The sequence below is a fragment of the Eretmochelys imbricata genome, chromosome 2, assembly GCF_965152235.1.
Source record: "Eretmochelys imbricata isolate rEreImb1 chromosome 2, rEreImb1.hap1, whole genome shotgun sequence".
NCBI lineage: Eukaryota > Metazoa > Chordata > Testudines > Cheloniidae > Eretmochelys > Eretmochelys imbricata.
The window spans coordinates 70930012-70945076 of record NC_135573.1 but is presented as its reverse complement, the minus strand read 5'-3'; positions in this window follow the sequence as shown (position 1 = coordinate 70945076).

Genomic DNA, 15065 nt, shown 5'->3' with positions numbered 1-15065 from the left:
TGAGGATGGGCATGTGTGATCTCTCTCATGGAAGTGAATTCTGTGAAGTTTTGAGTCTTGTTTGATCAATGAATAAAAGACACGGGCTTACTGGTTATTTGAGTGAAAAATAAAGGCTTGTGACTGCTAAACAATATTTCCATGACTTTTGCTTTCTTTACCATAATCATGTGATTTTCCTACTGTAAACCAAACTACCATTTACAAAATTTCAGTCTGACCTATGCTATTTCCTTGTCATGTAGTCCCCAGTTTCTGCTGGATCAGAAATCCATGTGATCATAAAATACAGCAATATTAAAAGAATACAATGGGTTTTGAACTCAGGCCATTGGCTTTGGCTTGCTACACACAGGTATTATGAATAAGCCAAACAGCTTACTCCAATAATTCTGCTAGAAGGATCATAAAGAATTATCCTAAGCTTATTCCAGAAGAGGGCAATGATCCTCATACACACAAGTCCGTGTAGCTTTACATGTCTTATTATCTGTTAACACAAATGACTGAGCTCCTTATAGATACAGGAGTAAATAATAATAATGTGTCTAGTCTGTTCATCTCTTTGTTTATTCAGTATACACAATTTTCCATACCCCCTTCCAACTCACAACTTTTTTTGTGGATGAATCTTAGAACTGTTAGGATGCTTAGTACTAATGTCCTGCGCATGATGGAAACCAGGAGACATAAGGTCCACTATTAATGAGTGAGGGCAGTGTGTGCAATGCAAAAGGAGGATTGTTTGATCGATCTATCTATACAGAGACTTATATGGCCCTTATCTGAGTACCTACTTAATGGCACATAATAGCTGTTGGACTTTTAAAGTTTAATTAATATCTTTCTTCTGTCGGAAACCCAGTTACTTCTATGGATAGAAAATAGTTTCCCTAGGATTTTACAGTGTATGAGGATTTATTTGGATACAAAGATACTCCTTAATGTGTAATTCAGGAAGACATATTTATCACTAATTCCTGCTACATGCTACTACTTCTGAATTACTTTGGGCTAGATTGTGCCCTTTGGAGCCATGAATGGAATGTAGGTGTACTCAAGGAAAAAAAGTTACATTTTAGAAACAAATGAGTCCTACATTACTGATTTCAGAGTAACAGCAGTGTTAGTCTGTATTCGCAAAAAGAAAAGGAGTACTTGTGGCACCTTAGAGACTAACCAATTTATCTGAGCATGAGCTTTCGTGAGCTACAGCTCACTTCACTTCACTCCGATGAAGTGAGCTGTAGCTCACAAAAGCTCATGCTCAAATAAATTGGTTAGTCTCTAAGGTGCCACAAGTACTCCTTTTCTTTCTACATTACTGAGTATGTCTTTCTAAATTTATTGTAGCTAATTGACACCGCCCCGAAATGTACAGCTTGTTTACCTGTACATTTTCTTTGGAGATCATGAACACCTTGTGATATCAAAATCAGGGGTCAAAACTGATTCTTCGTTTCAACTCTAGGGATAGTTACCTGTATTTCACGTATGGAATGACCCTCAGCTTCTAATAATTAAGGAGATAGTTAAGTCTGACAGTGCACAGATACAGAATGAGTAAATTATACACAGGTGAAATACACTCCTATGCAGAGGGCCAGCATGTGTCTGTGCATCACGTAAGTCCCACTTCAGTCCTGAAAATCCCATAAGTGGGATTTCAGTGGTGGATAGATTTTGTGCTAGCCCATAGGTGGGTCATAGACCTTGTGCTGGCACAGGAGAGAATTTTACCTGTACAGAGCGGTGACCAGGAGGATGAAAGAAATTAAGAAGGGAAACTAGTACACATCATAAGATCCTTAGGTCAGGGAGCATCACATTGTTAAATGCTAATAGAATGGCTAGTACAATGAGACCCCAAGTCCTGACTGGAACCTGGAGAACCTCCCATCAAACAAGTAAATAATTATAATAATGTGGCTCTTTAAAATAGTTTGCTAACAGCATCAGCCTGAGATAGACCAGTAATGTGGAGCGAGCAATGAGAGTTTATTAAAACAAAACCACAGAGAATGATTTCATGTTGTAACCTATTGAAGAATTTGGGAGCCCAGGATGGCACTTTTACATGCTTAATTGTTTCTCCCATTGAATTAATGAAGCTTTTCAGCCTGGCAAACTTGAAATTAAAAAAAAAAAATCTGTTCACTGTGTGAGTTTCCCAAACTTGTTATGTTTTTTTTTTATTTTGGCCGAGAAACCCATTTCATGTACATTAGCCTTGGATCTGGCAGGGCTGCCCCATTCCAGATAAAGTAAAAAGCATATGCTGATTGCATGCTTTTGTGACTATGCCTCCTTTGTAATGCACACTATAATTATCACCATGTAGAGAATTTTTGCCGGTGCGTGCCACAGCTGCTTGTGGGTGAAACAGCAACTATACGTGAGTACACAGATGTTCCTCTATTTAACCACTTCTTTGCAATGCAGGCCTGAGATAATTGCTTGGATGTCAGTGCTCTTCAAACATCTAATTCGGTGCTGAGTCTTCAGGAAACCAATCAACCTTTGGACTAGCTCATTTTATTAAATAAAAACAAAACCAGTGAATGGATCTGGTGCGGTTGTGACCAACTCGGAGAGATTGTCAACTCCGTCTTAAACCTGTAAGGAGATTATGTTTTGAACATTTCTCATCTCCTCCTAACCTTTCCTGGGAATGTCAGTAACATCAACGGCCTTCAAAAGAATAGATACAGAAGGAAGGTGATGAGATACACTTTATTGGAACAACATAACTATTATTGGTTTCAGAGTAGCAGCCGTGTTAGTCTGTATCTGCAAAAAGAAAAGGAGGACTTGTGGCACCTTAGAGACTAACAAGTTTATTTGAGCGTCAGCTTTCGTGAGCTACAGCTCACAACATCGGATGCATTCAGTGAAAAATACAGTGGGGAGATTTATATACATAGAGAACAACAACAACTATTATTATACACCAACTCCAAGGGCCACAAAGGTCCTTTCTGGGCTGTAAGTGAATTAATTGATTGCACATATGATTAACACTTTGCACTTCCTTTAAAGAATTTCAAAGTGCTTTACAAACATCAGTGGGGTCTACTGCCATCAATGGTGTTGGGAAAAGTATTATCATCTGCATTTTGAAGATGGGAAACTGCAGCACAGAAGAAGTAAGAGTTATATTTCCAATCATGCCCTTCCAGCCTTCATCTTATGTGCATCTGCAGTTGCATACACATCTACTTACATATTAACACAGCAGATGCAAACACCTGCATTCATTCTTTAAATAATCAAAACACCCGTGTGAACCCAAGAGTGAGAATTTGCACTGACAAACATGCACCTCATAGGCATTAGGATATTTGAAATGCGAATGCAGGTGCAAGCACATAGAGGCAAGTAGGCAGATATGGTGGCTTGTGTCTGAAAATACTTCCTTAATGACTTGCCTAAGCTCACATAGGATGCACAGGAGCTAGGAACAACACATGTCATTGGACTCCCAGTCCTGTTTCTTAACCACAAGGCCATCTTTCCTGTTCTTGTGGAAGGATTTTTTTTTTTTTTTTGAGAGGAAGATGTACTCTGGAATTTCTCCATCTATGCTCTTCAATCTGAAATGTCTCAAATTATAGCAACCCAGCAGAATCCATTAATATACATCCTGGGTCATTAATCCCTGAATAGCCCCTAGGAGCAACTGGGGAATCTAGAAAAACAATTGCTTTTAACCTAAATTCTCCTAGCTCACCAGTTCTTGGGCCACAGATTCAGCCGCCCCATTCAATTTTGTTAGTGCTTTTAGCCTGAAATAGTGAGGAAAAGGGTATGTGAATTTCATGCAAAATACTTCCCACATAACTCACTATAGCCCTAGCCACTCGTGTTTATGCTTTGCAGGCCAAAGTGCTGGGAATATGAGTTTCACCCAAAACACTCCCCACAGCTGTCTGTGCTGACTCAGTTAAAACTCTGTAAATGATACCATTGATTGACCCAAGCTGACATCTTCTGTATTATCAGGAATCACTATATTATGGCCATTGCTGATGGCCATAATAATCACTGCAACTAGACTTCTAATAGAATCAAAATTAGCTCTGATATTCCACAATGGAGAGAGGAGGAAGTGCAATTAGCATGTAAGGCCTTTACCAGGGGGCCCATACCACCAAGTATTAATACCTATCCCCAGCCTCTCTCTATTCACTGGGTTTTGTTACCCATGACCCTTGCCTAGCGAGTGCTGCTTAGTTGATGGTGAGTCCCTCCATCATAACAAAAGGCCAAGTACAGTTCCACTGTCCTTGATTCACATAATCAAGATAATAACAGTTTATTCCTGCCCCAATAACAGAGAAACTGGGGCTCCTACAGCAGCCAAAGTGACCATCAAGGCAGGGTGGGTGTGCCTATGCAAATGAGATCAGCCCCTGAAGTTCTTTTCCATAACCCTCCATGACTCACCACCAGATGTCAGGGTAGAGCTCATCCTGACTCTGCTTATACATATATACTTATAAGCATAATCAGATGTTGTTATGCTGCAAATCAGTCATCCCATTTTGATTCATAAACATCATTTGAAATCAAAGGTTGGAAATTACCCTTATGCAAAATACTTGTATAAATTGTACTAGCCTTTCTGTATATTTCATTCCAGTGTTGGAGCAATTTCCCTATTATTAAGATTTAATAATATATATGCGTGGGGGGAGGGGAGAAGAGTTGGGAGGGAGGATGCACAAACTCCACGTTAATTTCCAATTCTTCCATACCTTCTCTGGTTACACACCCACACACAGACTGACAGTTTTGAAAGCCAATCAAATTGCCCTTCTATCTTACACAGAAAAAATCTAATTGACAGAAGCGGAGTCAAGATTTCAGTGATATGGGCTGATACAAGAGGGGAAAAGTATTAAAATGTTGGAGGTTACCCAAGTTTGCTCCAGCTAATCCTGTACCCTGTATAGGAGGCTGCATACCCTAGCTCTTATCCCCTTTTGTAAATCAAAGTCTCCAAGAAAGCCACTTCTCAGTGATGCTTCTTTAATATACATCCTCTCCTTTGCCCCATGTATATTTCATTTTGCAGTCTGATAATTGGAAATATGAGTGGAGGCAGCCTGTACCATCTGGCTTGTTAATAACAAGTAGGGGATAAAAATGTCTAATGCCTTGATCTATATACATATAAGAATTACCCCACAAATAAACACCTCCCTAAAACCCCAGCCTACCAGAGCAAAAGAGAATAGTCTCGGTTTAAAGAAAAAGTGTTGATGATCACAGAGAGAACAAAGGAGTGAGAAAAGAGAGGAATAGCTACAGAGTTGTTTGTCTGAAGTTTTGGTGGAACAAAAACTAAAATGTGGGAAAAATAAGGCAAAAATAAATTTATAATGCGATCGTCACACTGAAGCATAGCAGGACACGATACAAATAATATAATTACATTTGCCTCCTTCATGAGCCAAAAAGTTTGCCAAGTACTGTACAATTGAAGGTTTGGTTTAAAACCAGTGACAGATTAATCATAAATGAATCTCAGAATTGAGATAATATGCCTTGGGGGCATCATGGCTAAAGTATATAAAGTTACATGTTCTGAAATGTGGAGTAAGAATCGGAAGACTTACATTAGCAGAAAGGCATACAAGTTCATTTACATATGAATGGCCAAGATCATGCAAAATCTTGCATGTAAATAGTGCAGTATTGTAATCAAAGCTTTAATTAACTGGAAGCCATTGTAAAGCTGTCAGCATTGGGGAAATAAACTCTGATCCTTTAGTCTGGATGAGAAACCTTGCTGCTGTATTTGGAACCTCCTGGAACTTGCATAGCACCTTATCAGACAGGCCTGCATTGTCGCATAATCTGGTGGCAAAAAGGGCATCGTTGACTACTAAATCAGCATCAGTCTCAGGCAATCAATGATGGCTACAGTCATCCTCTGTTCCCAAAGTGACACAAGAGGATTCAATTGTATTGTGGGAAGACTGAGCAGCGTGACAGCAATTTTCCCAATTTTTTCACCCATCCAGAGTTAGAATAGGATGGATTAAGATATTGCGAGAGTTTTGGAAGGTATAGTCACCTTCATCCTTCAGGGCATAAGCCAACCTCTAACTGATCGGGAGACAGAAGGCAACTTTCCCTGTAGATGGATTATCACATGATTGTCTACAGCAGGATTTCTTGCACTTTCCTTTGAAGCATCTGGTCCTGGCCACTGTTGGAGGTATGATACTGGACTTGATGGCCCACTGGTTTGAGCCAGCCTAGCAATTCTCAGGTTCCCAAATTTTAATCTCTACTGAATATGAAAAATTGTCACTAATAAAGGGCCCTCAGCCATAGACTCAAATACCTGAAAGGTAAAAAGGCCACATGGCAACACCTTCTCATTTGTTTTTAAAAAGTTGTGAGTCACTGAGTTTGTGAAACTTCTGTCATACCGTCTAACAGCATTAGCTGGTCAATATTGCTGGAGGAAATGACGCAATCCAGGCATCAGAGAAATAGAATGAGAACCATGATATCAGCATAAAATAACCCAGCATCATGAAGCATGTAGGTGCTGATAAAGGTGGGCTTCAATTCTATACCAGTGCTGTGGGGATTTCTGTTGTACCTCTCAAGAGTAAAATGGACACAGTTCTGAGGATGCTGAAGAAAGGAACCATATAGGGATCACTCCGGCACATCATGTTTCATAGTATTCAGTGTTACCAAAAGCTAAAGATTTACAGTTTATCAGAATAGGTGCAGGAAGGTGGCCATCAGCAATGGCCATAATATAGGGCTCGATCCTGCAAACGCTTCCTAATGGGCAAAACACCTCCATTGGTAGTCCCATCTATCTCAATACTCCTATTACTACTAATATAATAATTACTTCGCTCATCAGTAGTCCTCATAGTGCATCACAGATGGGGAAACTGAGGTGAACTGACTTGCCCAAGATCACCCAGAAGGCTAGTGGCCAAGCTAGGAATAGGCTTCTGAGTCCCAGTCTAATACTCTATTCATTAGGGAACACTGTCATCCTACAGGAGGCACACAAGTGGACTACTCACAATACTAAAGCTCTAAACTCCTCCCATGCTCCCGTTAAAGATAAAATCAGAGTGCTTGAAATCAGCCTCTCTTTTGCTTCTAAGTGTGAATTTTGCACTCTGTGGAGCTTCTTGTTTTAGGGCAAACAAGAGAGTATGCTAGAATTTGTGAGAGTCCAATTAAAGGAGACCAGGGGTCTCATATTTTGAGCCACAGCTCCTACTTTAGCAACAAAGAGAAGACAGGCATGAGTGGGCTCAGTTCCTGTGGCAGGGAGAGGCTTTCCTTTGTCTGAACTGATCCACATCTTCAATTAAACAGAAAGTTTGAGGTTTGATTTAGGCTGATTCTTATTCTGGCTTTAGCAGTTTGTTCATCAGTAGTAAAAAGATGTGTTAACAGTAACAGACATGTTTGTATGGCCATTGATTTAAGTTTGGGGCATTCAAGGAGCTAGATTGTCTTTTATTGTATCTTTCTTTTACACCCAGAACAACGAGGCTCCAATCCTGACTGGGGTCTCTGGCTGCTATTTTAATGCAAATAAATTATAGTACAATAATTATCATAATCATACTGGGCGAGATTTCCAAACGTAAGTAGTAACATTCAGTGTCCAGCTTGAGAGAGATTTCAAAAGGCCGTGATTTTGAGAAAAAACTGAGCCGTCACCCTCTGTAAATTAGGCCCTTTTAAGATGTCTCAAGCTGGGCACTCAGAATTACTAGTGACATTTGAAAGTCTTGATCAATAATAACAAATAGGTAAAATAATAGTAATACAAAAATAATTATACAATAGCTGAAAAAATCCCCCCAAATACTTGGACAGTATCCCCCATGAAAATCCTTTAACAATGAAATGCATTTGAACCTGGCTACGCAGGTGGTGTCGGAGAGAAGGCTTTGGATTCTTTGACCATGGGATGGTGTTCCATGAAGAAGGAGTGCTGGGCAGAGACGGGCTCCATCTTACGAAGAGAGGGAAGAGCATCTTTGCCAGCAGGCTGGCTAACCTAGTGAGGAGGGCTTTAAACTTGGTTCACCGGGGGAAGGAGACCAAAGCCCTGAGGTAAGTGGGAAAGAGGGATACCGGGAGGAAGCACAGGCAGAAATGTCTGTGAGGGGAGGGCTCCTGCCTCATACTGGGAATGAGGGGCGATCAACAGGTTATCTCAAGTGCTTATATACGAATGCACAAAGCCTTGGAAACAAGCAGGGAGAACTGGAGGTCCTGGTGATGTCAAGGAACTATGATGTGATTGGAATCACAGAGACTTGGTGGGATAACTCACATGACTGGAGTACTGTCATGGATGGTTATAAACTGTTCAGGAAGGACAGGCAGGGCAGAAAAGGTGGGGGAGTAGCACTGTATGTAAGGGAGCAGTATGACTGCTCAGAGCTCCGGTACGAAACTGTAGAAAAACCTGAGTGTCTCTGGATTAAGTTTAGAAGTGTGTGCAACAAGAGTGATGTAGTGGTGGGAGTCTGCTATAGACCACCGGACCAGGGGGATGAGGTAGATGAGGCTTTCTTCCGGCAGCTCACGGAAGCTACTAGATCGCATGCCCTGATTCTCATGGGTGGCTTTAATTTTCCTGATATCTGCTGGGAAAGCAATACTGCGGTGCATAGACAATCCAGGAAGTTTTTGGAAAGCGTAGGGGACAATTTCCTGGTGCAAGTGCTAGAGGAGCCAACTAGGGGGGCGCTTTTCTTGACCTGCTGCTCACAAACCGGGTAGAATTAGTGGGGGAAGCAAAAGTGGATGGGAATCTGGGAGGCAGTGACCATGAGTTGGTTGAGTTCAGGATCCTGACGCAGGGAAGAAAGGTAAGCAGCAGGATACGGACCCTGGACTTCAGGAAAGCAGACTTCGACTCCCTCAGGGAACGGATGGCCAGGATCTCCTGGGGGACTAACTTGAAGGGGAAAGGAGTCCAGGAGAGCTGGCTGTATTTCAAGGAATCCCTGTTGAGGTTACAGGGACAAACCATCCCAATGAGTCGAAAGAATAGTAAATATGGCAGGCGACCAGCTTGGCTTAACGGTGAAATCCTAGCGGATCTTAAACATAAAAAAGAAGCTTACAAGAAGTGGAAGCTTGGACATATGACCAGGGAAGAGTATAAAAATATTGCTCGGGCATGTAGGAATGAAATCAGGAGGGCCAAATCGCACCTGGAGCTGCAGCTAGCGAGAGATGTCAAGAGTAACAAGAAGGGTTTCTTCAGGTATGTTGGCAACAAGAAGAAAGCCAAGGAAAGTGTGGGCCCCTTACTGAATGAGGGAGGCAACCTAGTGACAGAGGATGTGGAAAAAGCTAATGTACTCAATGCTTTTTTTGCCTCTGTTTTCACTAACAAGGTCAGCTCCCAGACTGCTACACTGGGCATCACAAAATGGGGAAGAGATGGCCAGCCCTCTGTGGAGATAGAGGTGGTTAGGGACTATTTAGAAAAGCTGGACGTGCACAAGTCCATGGGGCCGGACGAGTTGCATCCGAGAGTGCTGAAGGAATTGGCGGCTGTGATTGCAGAGCCATTGGCCATTATCTTTGAAAACTCGTGGCGAACCGGGGAAGTCCCGGATGACTGGAAAAAGGCTAATGTAGTGCCAATCTTTAAAAAAGGGAAGAAGGAGGATCCTGGGAACTACAGGCCAGTCAGCCTCACCTCAGTCCCTGGAAAAATCATGGAGCAGGTCCTCAAAGAATCAATCTTGAAGTACTTGCATGAGAGGAAAGTGATCAGGAACAGCCAGCATGGATTCACCAAGGGAAGGTCATGCCTGACTAATCTAATCGCCTTTTATCATGAGATTACTGGTTCTGTGGATGAAGGGAAAGCAGTGGATGTATTGTTTCTTGACTTTAGCAAAGCTTTTGACACGGTCTCCCACAGTATTCTTGTCAGCAAGTTAAGGAAGTATGGGCTGGATGAATGCACTATAGGGTGGGTAGAAAGCTGGCTAGATTGTCGGGCTCAACGGGTAGTGATCAATGGCTCCATGTCTAGTTGGCAGCCAGTGTCAAGTGGAGTGCCCCAGGGGTCGGTCCTGGGGCCGGTTTTGTTCAATATCTTCATAAATGATCTGGAGGATGGTGTGTATTGCACTCTCAGCAAATTTGCGGACGATACTAAACTGGGAGGAGTGGTAGATACGCTGGAGGGGAGGGATAGGATACAGAAGGACCTAGACAAATTGGAGGATTGGGCCAAAAGAAATCTGATGAGGTTCAATAAGGATAAGTGCAGGGTCCTGCACTTAGGACGGAAGAATCCAATGCACCGCTACAGACTAGGGACCGAATGGCTAGGCAGCAGTTCTGCGGAAAAGGACCTAGGGGTGACAGTGGACGAGAAGCTGGATATGAGTCAGCAGTGTGCCCTTGTTGCCAAGAAGGCCAATGGCATTTTGGGATGTATAAGTAGGGGCATAGCGAGCAGATCGAGGGACGTGATCGTCCCCCTCTATTCGACATTGGTGAGGCCTCATCTGGAGTACTGTGTCCAGTTTTGGGCCCCACACTACAAGAAGGATGTGGATAAATTGGAGAGAGTCCAGCGAAGGGCAACAAAAATGATTAGGGGTCTAGAACACATGACTTATGAGGAGAGGCTGAGGGAGCTGGGATTGTTTAGCCTGCAGAAGAGAAGAATGAGGGGGGATTTGATAGCTGCTTTCAACTACCTGAAAGGGGGTTCCAAAGAGGATGGCTCTAGACTGTTCTCAATGGTAGCAGATGACAGAACGAGGAGTAATGGCCTCAAGTTGCAGTGGGGGAGGTTTAGATTGGATATTAGGAAAAACTTTTTCACTAAGAGGGTGGTGAAACACTGGAATGCGTTGCCTAGGGAGGTGGTGGAGTCTCCTTCCTTGGAAGTTTTTAAGGTCAGGCTTGACAAAGCCCTGGCTGGGATGATTTAACTGGGAATTGGTCCTGCTTCGAGCAAGGGGTTGGACTAGATGACCTTCAGGGGTCCCTTCCAACCCTGATATTCTATGATTCTATGATTCTATGAACAAGAAATATGTATCACTAAGTCAGACAAGAAATTGGGCTAATCCTTAATAAAATTATGCATAAACTTGGCTGACTAAGAATGGCTAGAACAGAAGAAGCAAAAGAAAAACAAACCAAAATGAGATGTTGAAAGGTAATGAAACTAGGTCACTGTCCTACATTCAATGAAAGATGCATGCAGATCCATCACCCCAGCACTATTCTATGCCAGATGAACAAAGGAGATTGTCCACTAAAGTCAGGGTAATACATCTGCATAAATTATATGGCAAACTTTTAGCACAGCAGAAGTCTCAAGATAATTAGAATTTACAACACTGAATAATATTTTAAACACAGACAGTACATTAGCCCACAAAGAAGCTTACATTCATCATAGCAGTGCATCATCTCATCACTTCACATAGTCAGAGGCTATAAGACTGGGGGATAGAAGTGCAGCTAGAAAAAGTGTATGCACCATATTAAAGGTAAAGTTTGAGTATTATTGGAAATGTGCATATTATAATTACAGAGATAGGCCAATAGAGCATGGAAGAAAAGATGATTTAGTCCCACTTAATTGCTAAATATAAATGTAATTGCAGTAGAGAACAGAGTCGGATTGCTACGCAATAGGCCTGAACGCCTTTGTCTCTGCCAGTTAAAATGCCAATTTGTTTTCATGGATTAATCAAACATCAGATTGTGTATATCAGACTTTGGTTGGTCTTGTTCCCCTTCTTCCTCTCTGGTATTTGAAGCTCCAATTCAACACACACACTTACTTAAATCTGCATAAATTATAAGGCAAACTTTTAGCACAGCAGAAGTCCCTGGGTAATTAGATGCTGAATAATATTTTAAACAGAGACAAATAGTGATTTAAACCACACACACAGGTTTTATCATCCATTTTGCCTCAGAATGATTTATTAAATGTGCTAGCAATAGCAGACTGGAAATATTTTAGAGGTTATTTCAGACACAAGGCCTTTTTTGCGTTATATTAAAAATTATTTACCTGGGGTTGTTTACATAATTCAGCCTCTGTTGTGGAAGACACTAATTTCAATGTAGGACATAAAAGCAATAATTTCAGTGGCTTGTTAAAAACCTATCCTGTAACAGTCTTTATGTAACAACAATTTAACCATTACACATACCATTTAATATTTTCTATCAAAAAAACACTGGGAAAAGTGTGTTTGATTTCGTACTCACTAATTTCAGAAGACTGTAAGCACTAGAGAGTGTATGTCTTCTAGTGGCTGCTGCCCCAAACCCACAATTTTGGGGCAAGTAGTCTATACCACAAAAGATGATGTCAGCTTTATCTTGCATTGGAGGGCACCATGTGGGTGGATGGATCAGATGATACTGTGGATCACAGTTATTTGCCTGGCCCTGCCTCTTTCTCATTTCTGTGATTTGATGCAGGTGGTGCACTCACGGAAAGGCTTCTAGAGGGTCATGGATATTCCATGCCTATCTCTCCATACATATGTATAGATGATACCTTCCAGAAGAGGAAACAATCTTCATTGTTCCAAATAAATATTAACGCGAGTGTCAGAGTCTTGCTTACATTACTAATTAAAGGCCAGATCTTACTGTCTTAGGCGAGTAAACCCATTCACCTGAGAAGTGAGCAGGGGGTGGTCCTAATTGAACATTTACTTTCAGCGACTATGCTGGTAGTTCTAAGGTATTTTGAACTAGTAAGCTGATGTTAATGCAAATGATAATGAACTCCCTTGGGCTAGAATTTGCAAGTCCAGCATGATTTAGTGATTTAAGCAAAACTGGAAGTCAGGGAATATGGGGCCAGAGTCCCATATTTAAAGGATGATTTTAGGGAGTTGCCTAAACTCTAACTCAACTAGCTTAGCATATATTAAAGACAGTGGGTATGATCCACACACTTATTTAGGTGCCTAAGTCCTGTTTTCTGGGGCCTAAATCCTGTTTTCAGGCACTGCTGCAATCCACAAAATTTCTGCTCACCTGCTGCCTCACCCTATAGACCAGTGGTGGCAACCTGGGCCCATGAGCCACCTGTGGTAATCCACTGGTGGGCTGCGAAACAGTTTGTTTACCTTTGCATGTCTGCCCACAGCTCCCTGTGGCCGCGGTTCACTGTTCCCAGTCAATGGGAACTGTGGGAAGTGGCACGGGATGCAGGGATGTGCTGGTTGCCACTTCCCACAGCTCCCATTGGCCAGGAATGGTGAACTGCAGCCACTGGGAGCTGTGGGTGGTCTTGTGGCCCGCCAGCGGATTACCCTGACAGACTGCGTGTGGCCTGTGGGCTGCAGGTTGCCCACCACTGCTATAGACAGTTAAACTTGTTGCCTAAGTTTTTGCCTTTGGACATTTGCACTTCAGCCTCACTCCAGGCTCTGGGGCACCTATCTCCCCACATGAGCATGTGCACTGATGCCTCCCACTAGGCATTTGGACACCTATCTTCCACCTAAAGCCCAGAGTGATTCAGAAACAGGGAAAGACAGGCATCCAGCTACCCAAATTGTGTGTGTGGGGGGGCCGATCTGGTAAGTAACCACTGAACACGCCTCCTAGACTGGGCCCCTCAGGCAAGTTTGCACAAAACACTCAGGGAGCACAAAACACGCACATTTACACAAAATCCATTTTCTACTGCTCTGGTAATGTAAAGGGGTAATTTATGCTATAGTGATGTAAAGGGGTCTACGTGTAAATGAAAACCAAGTCCTCAGACTCATTTACACTCATATCAACTGAGTGTGTAATGTACCTGCTGCACATATTACCGCCTTATATGGTCCACTGAGTGAGCAAAAGGTGGTCTGAACTGGGGTGGTTTACCTGAAGAGGGTGTGGAAACAAATGGTGAAGGAGAAAACCAAACAACAGTAGCCCAGTCTTCACTTTACCTTACAAGTCACTTTCACCTTCCTCTTAGAAATAGACTTGAACCAAATTTCTAGATCTAAACATCCCTGAATTTGGAGAGGGGTTGGATTTCAAACCTGATATGGATAAGGTTGTCAACTTCCTCAAGGACCTGCCTCTTCTCCGAGGCCCCGCCTCCACTCACTCCATCCTCCATCCCTTCGTCACTCGCTCTCCCCCACTCTCGCTCACTCACTAGTTTTCAACAGGCTAGGGCAGGGGGTTGGGGTTGGGGTGTGGGAGGGGATGAGGGCTCTGAGCTCCAGGGTGAGACCAGAAATGTGCGATTCAGGGTGCAGGAGGGGGGGTCCGGGCTGGGGCAGGGGATTGGGGTGTGGGAGGGGAGTGAGGGCTGCGGTTCCCATCCAATGGGAGCTGTGGAACCGATGCTCAGGGCAGCACCTGTGGGCGGGGGCAGTGCATGAAGCCTCCTGGCCACCCCTCTGTGCAGGAGCCGGTGGGACATGCTGGCTGCTTCTTGCGAGCCGCACAGAGCCTGACTGCCCCGCTGTGGCCAACCAGACTTATAGCAGCCTGGTCAGCTGTGCTGATCGGAGCTGCCAGGGTCCCTATTTGACCAGGCATTCTGGTTGAGAACTGGATGCCTGGCAATCCTAGATATGGATCAGAATTTTTCAAAAGGCCCCTCTATCTATAATGAGCTGTACCAAAATCCCAGCTCCAAACACTTCCAGATGTCCCGGGTATCCAAAATTCACATTTTGCATCTTGGGCCTATCTCTACTTCCAACTCTGGACATGTTTGTTTTTCCAGCATTTGAATCATTTTCAAATGGTGTGACTTTGCCCATCTACATCAATTGTACTCCACCATCTTCCCTAGCTTTAGCCCTTCCAGTTTCACATTTCTTTTACTGAATTAAAGTCATTCTTGATTTAACCACATAAGATGGGAGTCTAAGAATTGACATGTGCATTAAAGATAGTAACGTATTTTCTACTAACAAAACTAAATTATCCTATTTCCACTTGAATTGACAATAGAACACAGAATCAGTTAGAAACTGGAAATATCTTCTTTCTAAAACCAGCACATTCTTCATTTGTGCAATGTC